Source organism: Balaenoptera borealis (assembly GCF_965194805.1).
Source record: "Balaenoptera borealis genome assembly, chromosome: 4".
Classification (NCBI taxonomy): domain Eukaryota; kingdom Metazoa; phylum Chordata; class Mammalia; order Artiodactyla; family Balaenopteridae; genus Balaenoptera; species Balaenoptera borealis.
In genome coordinates, this window is record NC_138861.1 from 58,595,616 (window position 1) to 58,609,248 (window position 13,633).

The following is a 13,633-nucleotide window of genomic DNA, read 5'->3' on the forward strand; positions in this document are numbered from 1 at the left end:
CAGCACACAGCTATTTAAGTCATTCCCTCTACAAATAATTCTTAACTACTTATCATGTGACAGGCACTATACAAGAATCTTATAATAGTGAGCAAAAACCAGAAACTGTCCTTGCCCTTATAGTACTTAACGGTCTAGTGGGGGAGGCAGGACTAATTAAATAATCAGAAAGGATTATATAATAATAAACTGAGATAAGTGCTATGAAAGAAAAGAACATACTTCTAAGAGAACATTTAATAAAGGAACCTGATCTAGATTGGAGGGGGTCAGGGAAGACTACTCTAAAAGAAAGTTACTACTGAGCTCAAAACAGAAGAACGAGTAATATGTGCAATGGTGAAGGGGATGGGTAATATTCTGGGCACAAGGAAGAGCAAGGCAAATACCCTGTGGGATGTGTGGGAGGGCTATAGCATACTTGAGGAAATGAAAGAAGGTTACTGTGGTTAGTGTTGAAATAACAAAGTGCAGAATGGTGGAAGATGAAGCTGAGGAGGCAGGCAGGGCCATGATAATGAATTTGGTCTTAATCTTAAAGGCTGTTGGAATATTTTAAGAGTATCACAGACACACAAGATTAGATCTGCCTTAAAAAAAGTCCCTCTGGCTCCACTGTAGAGACTAGATTAGGGGGAAAACAGAACGGATGTGGGTTGATCTATTAAGAGACTACTGCAGACTCCCATGTTTCTGGCTTGCACAACTGGTTGTAACTGATGGGTGATGGTGCGATACACTCAGATTAGGTACACTGTAGAGGGAAAGATTTTATGAGTTTGGTTTTGGATATGTTGAGTTTGAGGTGTCTCTTAACTACTCAAATAGGGATGCTGAGTAAGCAGTTTATGCACAGGTCTAGAACTCAGAGAAGAGGTCTAGATTGGAAATATAATTTGGGAACCATTGACATACATACATAATTACTGAAGTATGATCATTGACTATGCTGCCTAAGATATAGCTAGTGTTATAGGACAGAAGATATAGGATAGAAAGTGATAAAAGACTGCCTAGGCCTAAATCTTGAAGATATACACAACATTTAATTATCAAGGAGAGGAAGATGGGACTGCAAAGAGGGAACAGCAAGAGAGGCAGAAGGAAAACCATGAGTTCCGTATCACAGACACCAAAGGAAGAGAATTGCAAGGAGGAGGGGTTCAAAAGCATAAAATGCTGCTGATAGACACCAATTCACAGACTATCAGAGTTTAAAGGGAACTGAGACATCATCCAGTGCCCCATTATTTCCCAAATTATGGAATTAGGATTCAGGTAATACACTAGTTAACTAGTCGAATCTAGATTAAACCCATAATTCCCAATACATAGGCCAATACTCTTTTCATACACTCATTTGCCTGATGACGATTACTTGACTCAGCTTTTCCTTTTTAATTAAATCACCTCTCCTACTTTAGTCTTTCACCAAACCTCTGGCTATTTTAATGCCATACTTCTGAAGCTTCTCCAAGTCCTTTAAATCATAATCCATTCTAAGAGAAGCCTGCACTAAACCCTAAATTAGGTTGTTGATTGATCTGGCTCTGCAGCCAGAAAATAAGTTGCCACCCACTCCTTTACCACCCCCAGCCACCCCCCCCCACCCCCGCCGCCCCTACTAAAGCTGTTAGGCATCAGTATCTCAGCACAGCATCCTACACTTTGTATTCAAAGGAAAGACTGCTTAACTGGGAAACAATTGGAAGAAAGACCTGGAGCCTAACTCTTTGTCAAGTTGGCATACTCAGTCATCCTCTCTTGCCCAGGTAAAATTAAAAGTTCAGCCCCACAGAGATAAAGGGAGGGAGAAATAAAGGAAGGAGAGGTGGAAGGAACACAGGAAGATGGGACACAGTCTCTTTCCTCCCCTTTTATTCAGTGATTTTACATGACAGAGACAATTGAGGCAATTATTATGAGTACCATATAGCCAATTCTAAATTATCTTTTGAATGAAGGGAAACATATTCCATAGACAATCAATCCGACAGTGGATAATTCAAAACTCATTTGTTTTTGGAATATATTTCATTTTCAAAATATCTTAACATCTGAATTTGGTTTATGACTGATAACCAGGAACCCATAATACTTTAAAATAAAGAACAATCCTGTGAAAACATATCTCAAGATAGGCTGGAGAGATTGTTGTAGTGTATGTCCCAAACCCTGCTCCTCACTCCATGCTATTAAAGAATAGCATCACCTTTTAAACTGATGCATTGTCTCAATGCAGCTGCTGGGTTTTTTTGTTTCTGTTTACATTTATAGACGCCCTAGTTGTTTCACACTGTCAATACCGGTCTCTGAAGTAGATGGTTAATCAATTTTTTTTATTTAAGAGGCTTCCTTCCTAAACTTATATAGGATTAGAATGAATGAAGACCTTTTGTGTATCCATGAAAGCCTTAGAATATATGACAATGCTAATAAGTTTTGGAAACAGATATTTGATTCTGTAACGCAGGATTCCCACGTGGGTTAATCCTAATGCACCTAATTAGCGTAACTTATTATTATGGTACATCCTTTACATACCACCTCAGCATCAGTAGACTGGTTCACAAACCAGAAAGGTTCTGTTTTCCAACCCAGAAACACAGCACAGGATTCTGAGGTTTCCCACTTCTTCACACCTCCCCTTCTCTATCCATTGCAAATAATAGGTTTTCCTGAGATCAAAGCTGTCCCAATTTACTCTTTCTTGCCCTAGGCTAGGTGCAGGTACAGGTGTGCAGTGGCTAGTGGCCAGAAAAAGTAAGTAAGGAGAGACGGAAGTTGTGGCAACACCTTACAACAACTTTCAAAGACATTATTATTATATAATGGCTAAGTTCTATAGTACTTTTACACTTGAATTTAAAAGTACTTTAGAAGTTAACTAGATTTTGGAGGCCAAGGATTACATAAATACATTTATTAAGACTTTACTTGATCTCAATTATATGTGGAATCTAAAAAAACCAAGCTCATAGATACAGAGAACAGACTGGCTGCCGGGGTGGGGGTTGGGGGGGAGGAATGGGCAAAATGGGTGAAGAGAGTCAAAATATACAAACTTCCAGTTATAAAATAAGTCCCAGGGATCTAATTCACAGCATGGTGATTATAGTTAATAATAATACTGTATGGCATATTTGAAAGTTCCTGAGAGAGTAGATGTTAAAATTTTTCATCACAAGAAAAAAATTCTGTAACTATGTATGGTGACAGATGTTCACTTGACTTATTGTGGTGATCATTTTGCAGTATATACAAACATCAAATCATTATGTTTTACACCTGAAATCTCAATTATTTATACACACACACGCACACACACTTTACTTTATGCAAGGCAAATAAATTGGAGATAAAAAATAAATCAGACAAGGTTCCTGCCCTGGAAGGACCTCTCAAGTTTAACAATCACCACCATCATTTTAACATCTATAGGAAAGTAGCTTCTGATTTCCTAACTAATATCTCACAGATATCTTGAATATCACCCCATCAAAAACCCTTTTCCTAATTTTATAAATGTTAGTGATGCACATTTAACTCATATTTAGCTAATGGTTTATTTTGGTGAGAGATGAATGGTGTCCTTCATCTCTCTTTGTCATACATGCACAAACATAGTAGTTTTCCAGCTCATACGTCTATAGTCTATTCTCTTAATTCCCTTGCCCTTAATGCTACTGCACTTCAAACTTATTCATTTCTCTAAATTGTCAAAGTCACTTAGTAGTTTAATTTAGCTATTCACACAATTTGGAATGGCCTGAATATGTAATGAGAGTACTGAGCAGCAAGTAAAAGACATTTCTTTTTCCCTAAAAGGGGAAAAATCAATTGAAAACAATTGAGAATATAAGTAAAAAGCCACTTAATTCAAGTTTTTAGAGAAATAAGAATGGTTCAACTCACAATCTTTTAAATTTAAAACACAGAAATAACTTTTTTTCAAGATATAACTTTTTAAAAATAAATTTTACAGACATTTTAAAAAAATTAATTCCATATTACAATCAATTAAAAAGTAAGGATGGGGCTTTCCTGGTGGCGCAGTGGTTGAGAATCTGCCTGCCAGTGCAGGGGACACGGGTTCGAGCCCTGGTCTGGGAAGATCCCACATGCCGCCGAGCAACTGGGCCCGTGAGCTACAACTACTGAGCCTGCGCGTCTGGAGCCTGTGCTCCGCAACAAGAGAGGCCGCGATAGTGAGAGGCCCGCGCACCGCGATGAAGAGTGGCCCCCGCTCGCCGCAACTGGAGAAAGCCCTCGCACAGAAACGAAGACCCAACACAGCCAAAAATAAATAAATTAATTAATTAATTATTTTTTAAAAAGTGTTTAAAAAAGTAAGGATGAAAAAAGATAGAGATATGAATAAATTTTGAAATAAAAGCAAAAGAAAGGGTAGGAAAGACAGTAAGAAAATTAAAGGAACTTTGACCTTTGGACTTTCCAAAGCAAATATCTGCTATAAGATTCTTCCCCTGCACCATGAATACAAAGCTAACAGGAAAGAAGTCACTATTGCTGCTGTTTACAAATTTAATTCAAAACATAGGAAAAAATGCCCTAACCATGGAAAGAAAGACAAACACTAGTTGCTTCTTCAGCAAAGACTATATGTACATAAATAGGCAGGAAATTCCTACTCTTTTTATCACCTTTTAAATAACTAGTTTCTTTTCTTTTTGGCCAAGATGAAAGATAGAAATGAATTTCTTTAAACATATGCATCAGCAATGATTAATTCCTAGAATTATGAAGTTCAGTGAGTCAGTAACTGTTAATATATGTATTTTATCAACTTTCTATTTCACTCAAAGATAAAATCTTTCTTCAGAGTAATATGTTCTTTGTGGAAGCCTGTACCTCTAGCCATTACAGGAAGCTCAGGTTCAGTCTCTACCTTATCTGGTAACCAGACTCAAGTAATTCATGCAGACTCCCAAAGGGCCTAGCTACAGTATTCCATATATAATAATCTTTCTTTATTTTCAAAGAATACAAACAAAGCTATTGTTACAATGGCTACCAAGTTGGGGTTTTTAAAATATAAATAAATAATCTCAATACTAAGATAAAAAAGACATTTAGGGGCTTCCCCGGTGGCGCAGTGGTTGAGAACCTGCCTGCCAATGCAGGGGACACGGGTTCGAGCCCTGGTCTGGGAAGATCCCACATGCTGCAGAGCAACTGGGCCCGTGAGCCACAACTACTGAGCCTGCGCGTCTGGAGCCTGTGCTCTGCAACAAGAGAGGCTGCGATAGTGAGAAGGCCCGCGCACCGCGATGAAGAGTGGCCCCCACTCACCGCAACTAGAGAAAGCCCTCGCACAGAAATGAAGACCCAACACAGCCAAAAATAAATTAATTAATTAATTTTTTAAAAAAAACACGTAGAGAAAAAAAAATCCCTAAAATAGGGCTAAAACATTAAATTAGCTCTAATTTAAAAAAAAAAGACATTTATACTAATTAAAGCATTCATGAGAGTGACAGCAGAACTTCTTGGCTAAATTCTGAACTAAGCTTGGTTCTACTTAATCTTATCATACAGAATGCACCTTGTAGTTATGAGTAATTAGCACCTTATTCATAAAGGTTTCCTGTCCAACCATCTCAGAAGGGATTCCCTAAGTTTCCAATACAGCTGCTATCTCTAATAGTCAGCATACCATGAGAAGCTTCTGAAGAGAGAACAAAACACTGCGACAGCGCAACTCTGAATATTATGGATAAAAACCCAAATGGGCTGCTATCAATGTTCAAGAGTAAATTCTTCTCTGAAGTTTTAAAACAAACAAACAAACAATAACGAAAACCCTAGTAACAGAGATTGCCTCAGGGGAAGGTAGACCTGTTTTTTGTATGTCTGAATTATTTTTAAACTCTGTGTGTGTGTGTGTGTGTGTGTGTGTGTGTGGATATACACACACACACATATCACAACGAAAGCTAGTATAACATAATGGATTTCTGGATCCAGAATGCCTCAGTTCAAATCCCAACTCAGCCACTTTCTAGCTATGTGATCACTTAATAACTATGTGAAAATGGACGTGTTTCTTACTTCTCTGTATCCAGTTTCCTCATCTGTCAATGGTGATAATAATGGTTCCCCTCACTGGGTTGAGAAGAATCAAAGAGTTAATAGATATAGAGTCTGGCGCACAGTAGGCACTATGTAAATATTAGATATCATTATGTTAATTTTTAACTTTTTGAGTTAATTTTAGACTTGTAGAAAGTGGCAAAAATAGTACAGGTACCCTTATCTCCATCACTTCCCTTCCCCTAATGTTAACATCTTATATTACCATAGCACAATTATCAAGAACAGGAAATGAACATTGGTACAATATTGTTAACTAAATGACAGACTTTATTTATATTTCACCAATTTTTTCCACTAACATTTTTTTTCTAAGATCCTATCCAGGACCCAAACTGTATTCCTACTTAGTCTCCAAATGTGATAGTTTTTCCTTGCAGACACAAACTTAACCAAATGATCAAAGTAAATATCACTAGTCATAAGACATATCAACAATATAAGTTCCTTGATATGATACACTAAAAAGGACATAACAGCATTTGGTTGTTTTCTGGCCAAAAATGCATAACCTCATTCCAATTATGAGAAAACATAAGTTAAGTCAAAACTGAGGCACATTCTACAAAATAACTGATCAGTACTCTTCAAAAGTATCACTATCAGTTTTTAACTTTTTAAAAATTAAGAGTAAATTATATTTTTAATGAATATCTGTAAGCCATGATAACATTCAAAATTTGGCTAACTTTAATTTTAATTTACAGGTAGTTCCCCACTTATCAATGGAACCTAATTCAAAAGTTCATTTGAAGACCCATTATTTTCCACCAAGATGATTTTTTTCATGACAGAGCCTATATTTCAAGTTCATTATGAGGTAACTCTATTTTAGCAGGCTAGCCTAGAAATCTTACTAACCTAATATATATTATTTTTCTAGAGAGAAAGGTATTATGGGTCTCAACTAGAGATGTCAGGAATACACCTCTTTCTCTTATTTACTCTGTCCCCAACCTGATGAGCAACAGGAACTCTGCCTCTTTCCTGGTCTATCTAAACACATGCAACACCCCATTACTCTGCTGCTGTTAAACAATAATGTTGGTTCTTGGTAATTCCCAGGACGGCTCCCCTTTTACTCTAGAACTACTTCTCTTTTCCCCTTCCCAAACTCTTGGATTCCTGGCAATTTGAGACCTATTTCTGGAGCCCTCAGTTTTGGCAATATGTTCACATGCCTCTTTTCTGAGGCTTTCCAGACTCAGCTCTGGACTCTGCACATTCTTCAGATTTTGAGAAGACTCCACAGGTATAAGTAAAAGTCTCCCTCCACTAGTTTAACTCTGACAGAACTCCATCTACTAGCTGGGCTGATCCTTGGCATCCTTCCAAATATGTAAATTCAAACTTAGAGGGGTCCAGAAGGGGCCTGGGATGAGGAGAGGTAGCAACTAGTACTCTAGAAAGGACTCAGAATATAGGCTAGAGAAAAAATGTTAGTGGAATGGAGGAATGAGAATAAGGGAGCAGCACGGCAATAATTAGCGCTAACGTCCTAAAGTAGTTTCCTTGCCTCCTACTCTATCCCTCCCTGTTTTCCCTGGAAGAATCTAAGGCCTTCATCTGGTATAAATTCCCAGGGACATGGACTGCTGGCTGCCTAGTGCACTGAAATCAACTACTGCCTCTGACCAGACTTTCTCTCCATCTCAGCTAATTGTAGAAAAGAATACAGTCGTCTTCCCTTTTTCCTCTCTCCCAGGAATAATGGTTATGGTTTCTAATGGTTATGACTACTAATCATGACGGGGAAATAGAGTATAAACATGACTAACAAAGGGCAAGTTTTAAGTCACAATAACCATTCTCCTGGTATTCAATGAAATATAAATTAAATGGGGCTCTACACTTTCTCAAGCTTTTCTGATTGATTTCTCTCACCAAAAACCTCAGATTCTATTTACCCCAAACTGTTTCGTACTTGGTCCTCTACTTCAATATTCTGAGCTTTCTATTTTCCGGGGAGGTTTGAGTCTGGAATTATACAAACCCCTGAGGTTCCCTTTCACTCCCCTGTTTCATCACAGAAGAAGGGAACTCAGGTAGGCTTTTTCATTGCTCTTGTCCTCTGACTCTAGTACTTATTAAATGTGTTAAATGACTTGGGGAAGAGTTACACAATCTTGTGAAGCCTCATTTTCTTCTTCTTTAAAAAGAGAATACCGGTGCTCTTTCCTACAGAATTATTGTAAAGACGAGTGAGACACTATGTACAGTACCTGGCACATGGCAGGCATCCAACAAATGATCGCAAATATTATGGTCTCCATCACCCATCCTGCTACCACCAACTGGCACAGATGCAAGGTGAGAAGTAGGAGACCAGAGCTGAGGAGTAAGCCGTGTTTCCCTGACCACACCTCTTACTGCTCAGCTACCCACACATTAAAATTAAAAGACTAAGGGGGGCCTTCAAGATGGCGGAGGAGTAAGATGTGGAGATCACCTTCCTCCCCACAAATACATCAAAAATACATCTACGTGTGGAACAACTCTTACAGAACACCTACTGAACGCTGGCAGAAGACCTGAGACTTCCCCAAAAGCAAGAAGCTCCCCATGCTCCCTACCAATGCTGGGTAGGGCAAGAGAAAAAAGAAAAAACAGAGACAAAAGAATAGGGACGGGACCCGCACCAGTGGGAGGGAGCGGTGAAGGAGGAAAGGTTTCCACACACTAGGAAGCCTCTTAACGGGCGGAGACTGCGGGTGGCGGAGGGGGGAAGCTTCGGAGCCACGGAGGAGAGCGCAGCCACAGGGGTGCGGAGGGCAAAGCGGAGAGATTCCCGCACAGAGGCTCGGCGCCGACCAGCACTCACCACCAGGCTTGTCTGCTCACCCGCCAGGGCGGGCAGGGGCTGGGAGCTGAGGCTCGGGCTTCGGAGGTCAGACCCCAGGGAGAGGACTGGGGTTGGCTGCGTGAAGACAGCCTGAAGGGGGCTAGTGCACCACAGTTAGCCGGGAGGGAATCTGGGAAAAAGTCTGGAACTGCTGAAGAGGCAAGAGACCACTGTTTCGGGGTGCATGAGGTGAGGGGATTCCTTCCCAGTGTGCCCATAGAAGGCAGAGGACTGCCTAAGCCAGCTCCAGAAACGGGTACAAGCCACAGCTATCAACTTGGACCCCAGAGACAGGCATGAAACGCTAACGTTGCTGCTGCTGCCACCAAGAATCCTGTGTGCAAGCACAGGTCACTATCCACACCTAACCCCGTGAGCCTGTGCAGCACGCCACTGCCAGGGTCCCGAGATCCAGGGACAACTTCCCCGGGAGAACACACGGCATGCCTCAGGCTGTTGCAACATCACACCAGCATCTGCCACCACAGGCTCACCCCACATTCCAATTATGACTACCGTACACCTCCCTCTCCCCAGCCTGAGAGAGCAAGAGAGCCTTGATCAGCCTCTGCTTTAACCCCCTCCTGTCTGGGCAGGGAACAGACACCTGAGGGTGACCTACATGCAGAGGTGGGGCCAAAACCAAAGCTGAACCCCAGGAGCTGTGCAAAGAAGAGAAAGGGAAATTTCTCCCAGCAGCCTCAGGAGCAGCGGATTAAATCCCCACAATCAACTTGATGTACCCTGCATCTGTGGAATACCTGAACAGACAACAAATGTTCTCAAAATTCAGGTGGTGGACTGTGGGAGCAACTGTAGACTTGGGGTTTGATGTCTGCAATTGATTTGTTTCTGATTTTTATGTTTATCTCAGTTTTTAGTGCTTGTGATCATTGGTGGATTTGTTTATTGGTTTGGTTGCTCTCTTTTATTTATTTATTTATTTTTATTATTTTTTGTTTTATCATTTTTTAATTCTTTTACTTTGTTTTATTTGCTTTCTTTTTTTTCTCCCTTTTCTTCTGACCATGTGGCTGACAGGGTCTTGGTGCTCCGGCCGGGTGTCAGGCCTGAGCCTCCAAGGTAGGAGAGCCAAGTCCAGGACACTGGTCCACAAGAGATCTCCCAGCTCCACATAATATCAATTGGCAACCATTCTCCAAGAGATCTCCGTATCAACACTAAGACCCAGCTCCACCCAATGGCCAGCAAGTGCCAGTGCTGGATGCCCCATGCAAAACAACTGGCAAGACAGGGACACAACCCCACCCATTAGCAGATAGTCTACCTAAAATCATACTAAGTTCACAGACACCCCAAACGGACATGGCCCTGCCCACAAGAAAGACAAGATCCAGTCCCACCCACCAGAACACAGGCACCAGTCCCCTCCACCAGGAAGCCTATAAAAGCCATTGAACCAAATTCACCAATGGGGGAAGACATCAAAAACAACGGGAACTACGAACCTGTAGCCTGTGAAAAGGAGACTCCAAACACAGTAAGTTAAACAAAATGAGAAGACAGAGAAATATGCAGCAGATGAAGGAACAGGGTAAAAATCCACCAGAACAAACAGATGAAGAGGAAATAGGCAGTCAACCTGAAGAAGAATTAAGAATAATGATAGTAAAGATGATCCAAAATCTTGGAAATAGAATAGACAAAATGCAAGAAACATTTAACAAGGACGTAGAAGAACTAAAGAGAAAACAAACAATGATGAACAACACAATAAATGAAATTTAAAATTCTCTAGAAGGAATTAATAGCAGAATAACTGAGGCAGAAGAACGGTAAGTGACCTGGAAGACACAATAGTGGAAATAACTGCTGCAGAGCAGAATAAAGAATAAAAAGAATTGAGGACAGTCTCAGAGACCTCTGGGACAACATTAAACACACCAACATTTGAATTATAGGGGTCCCAGAAGAAGAAGAGGAAAGTAAGGGTTTGAGAAAATATTTGAAGAGATTATAGTTGAAAACTTCCCTAACATGCGAAAGGAAATAGTCAATCAAGTCCAGGAGACACAGAGAATCCCATACAGGATAAATTCAAGGAGAAACATGCCAAGACATATATTACTCAAACTATCAAGAATTAAATACAAAGAAAAAATATAAAAAGCAGCAAAAGAAAAGCAACAAATAACATGCAAGGGAATCCCCATAAGGTTAACAGCTGATCTTTCAGCAGAAACTCTGCAAGCCAGAGGGAGTGGCAGGACATATTTAAAGTGATCAAAGGGAAAAACTGACAACCAAGATTACTCTACCCAGCAAGGATCTCATTCAGATTTGACAGAGAAATTAAAACCTTTACAGGCAAGCAAAAATTAAGAGAATTCAGCACCACCAAACCAGCTTTACAACAAATGCTAAAGGAACTTCTCTAGGCAAGAAACACACGAGAAGGAAAAGACTTACAAAAGCAAACCAAAAACAATTAAGAAAATGGAAATAGGAACATACATAACGATAACTACCTTAAATGTAAATGGATTAAATACTCCAACCAAAAGACATAGACTGGCTGAATGGATACAAAAACAAGACCCATATATATGCTGTCTACAAGAGACCCACTTCAGACCTAGGGACACATACAGACTGAAAGTGAGGGGATGGAAAAAGATATTCCATGCAAATGGAAATCAAAAGAAAACTGGAGTAGCCATTCTCATATCATACAAAATAGACTTTAAAATAAAGACTATTACAAGAGACAAAGAAGGACACTACATAAGGATCAAGGGATCAATCCAAGAAGAAAATATAACAATTGTAAATATTTATGCACCCAACATAGGAGCCCCTCAATACATAAGGCATATACTAACGGCCACAAAAGGGGAAACCGAGAGCAACACAATCATAGTAGGGGGCTTTAACACCCCACTTTCATCAATAGACAGATCATCCAAAATGAAAATAAGTAAAGAAACACAAGCTTTAAATGACACGATAGACCAGATAGATTTAATTGATATTTATAGGGCATTCCATCCAAAAACAACAGAAAACACTTTCTTCTCAAGTGCTCATGGAACATTCTCCAGGATAGATCATATCTTGGGTCATAAATCAAGCCTTGGTAAGTTTAAGAAAATTGAAATCGTATCAATAATTTTTTCAAACCACAATGCTTTGACACTAGACATCAATTCCAGGAAAAAAAGTGTAAAAGATACAAACACATGGTGGCTAAACAATACACTACTAAATAACCAAGAGGTTACTGAAGAAATCAAAGAGGAAATCAAAAAATACCTAGAAACAAATGACAATGAAAACACGACAACCCAAAACCTACTGGATGCAACAAAAGCAGTTCTAAGAGGGAAGTTTATAGCAATACAATTCTACCTCAAGAGAGAAGAAAAATCTCAAATAAACAACCTAACCTTACACTTAAAGCAAATAGAGAAAGAACAAAAAAACCCCAAATTAACAGAAGGAAAGAAATCATAAAGATCAGATCAGAAATAAATGAAAAAGAAATGAAGAAAACAATAGCAAAGACCAATAAAACTGAAAGCTGGTTCTTTGAGACGATAAACAAAATTGATAATCCATTAGCCAGACTCATCAAGAAAAAAAGGGAGAAGACTCAAATCAATAGAATTAGAAATGAAAAAGGAGAAGTAACCACTGACACTGCAGAAATACAAAGGATCATGACAGATTACTACAAGCAACTATGTGTTAATAAAATGAACAACCTGGAAGAAATGGACAAATTCTTAGAAAAGCACAACATTCCAAGACTGAACCAGGAAGAAATAGAAAATATGAACAGACCAGGACCAGATGGCTTCACAGGCGAATTCTATCAAACATTTAGAGAAGAGCTAACACCTATCCTTCTCAAACTCTGCCAAAATAGAGCAGAGGGAGGAACACTCCCAAACTCATTCTACAAGGCCACCATCACCCTGATACCAAAACCAGACAAAGATGTCACAAAAAAAGAAAACTACAGGCCAATATCACTGATAAATATAGACGCAAAAATCCTCAACAAAATACTAGCAAACAGAATCCAACAGCACATTAAAAGGGTCATACACCATGAGCAAGTGGGGTTTATCCCAGGAATGCAAGGATTCTTCAATATATGCAAATCAATCAATGTGATACACCATATCAACAAATTGAAGGAGAAAAACCATATGATCATCTCAATAGATGCAGAAAAAGCTTTCAACAAAATTCAACACCCATTTATGATAAAAACTCTCCAGAAAGTAGGCATAGAGGGAACCTACCTCAACATAATAAAGGCTATATATGACAAACCCACAGCCAACATCGTTCTCAATGGTGAAAAATTGAAACCATTTCCTCTAAGATCAGAAACAAGGCAAGGTTGCCCACTCTCACCACTAGTATTCAACATAGTTTTGGAAGCTTTAGCCACGGCAATTAAAGAAGAAAAAGAAATAAAAGGAATCCAAATTGGAAAAGAAGAAGGAAAACTGTCACTGTTTGCAGATGACATGATACTATACATAGAGAATCCTAAAGATGCTACCAGAAAACTACTAGAGCTAATCAATGAATATGGTAAAATAGCAGAATACAAAATTAATGCAGAGAAATCTCTTGCATTCCTATACACTAATGATGAAAAATCTGAAGGAGAAATGAAGGAAACACTCCCAGTTACCACTG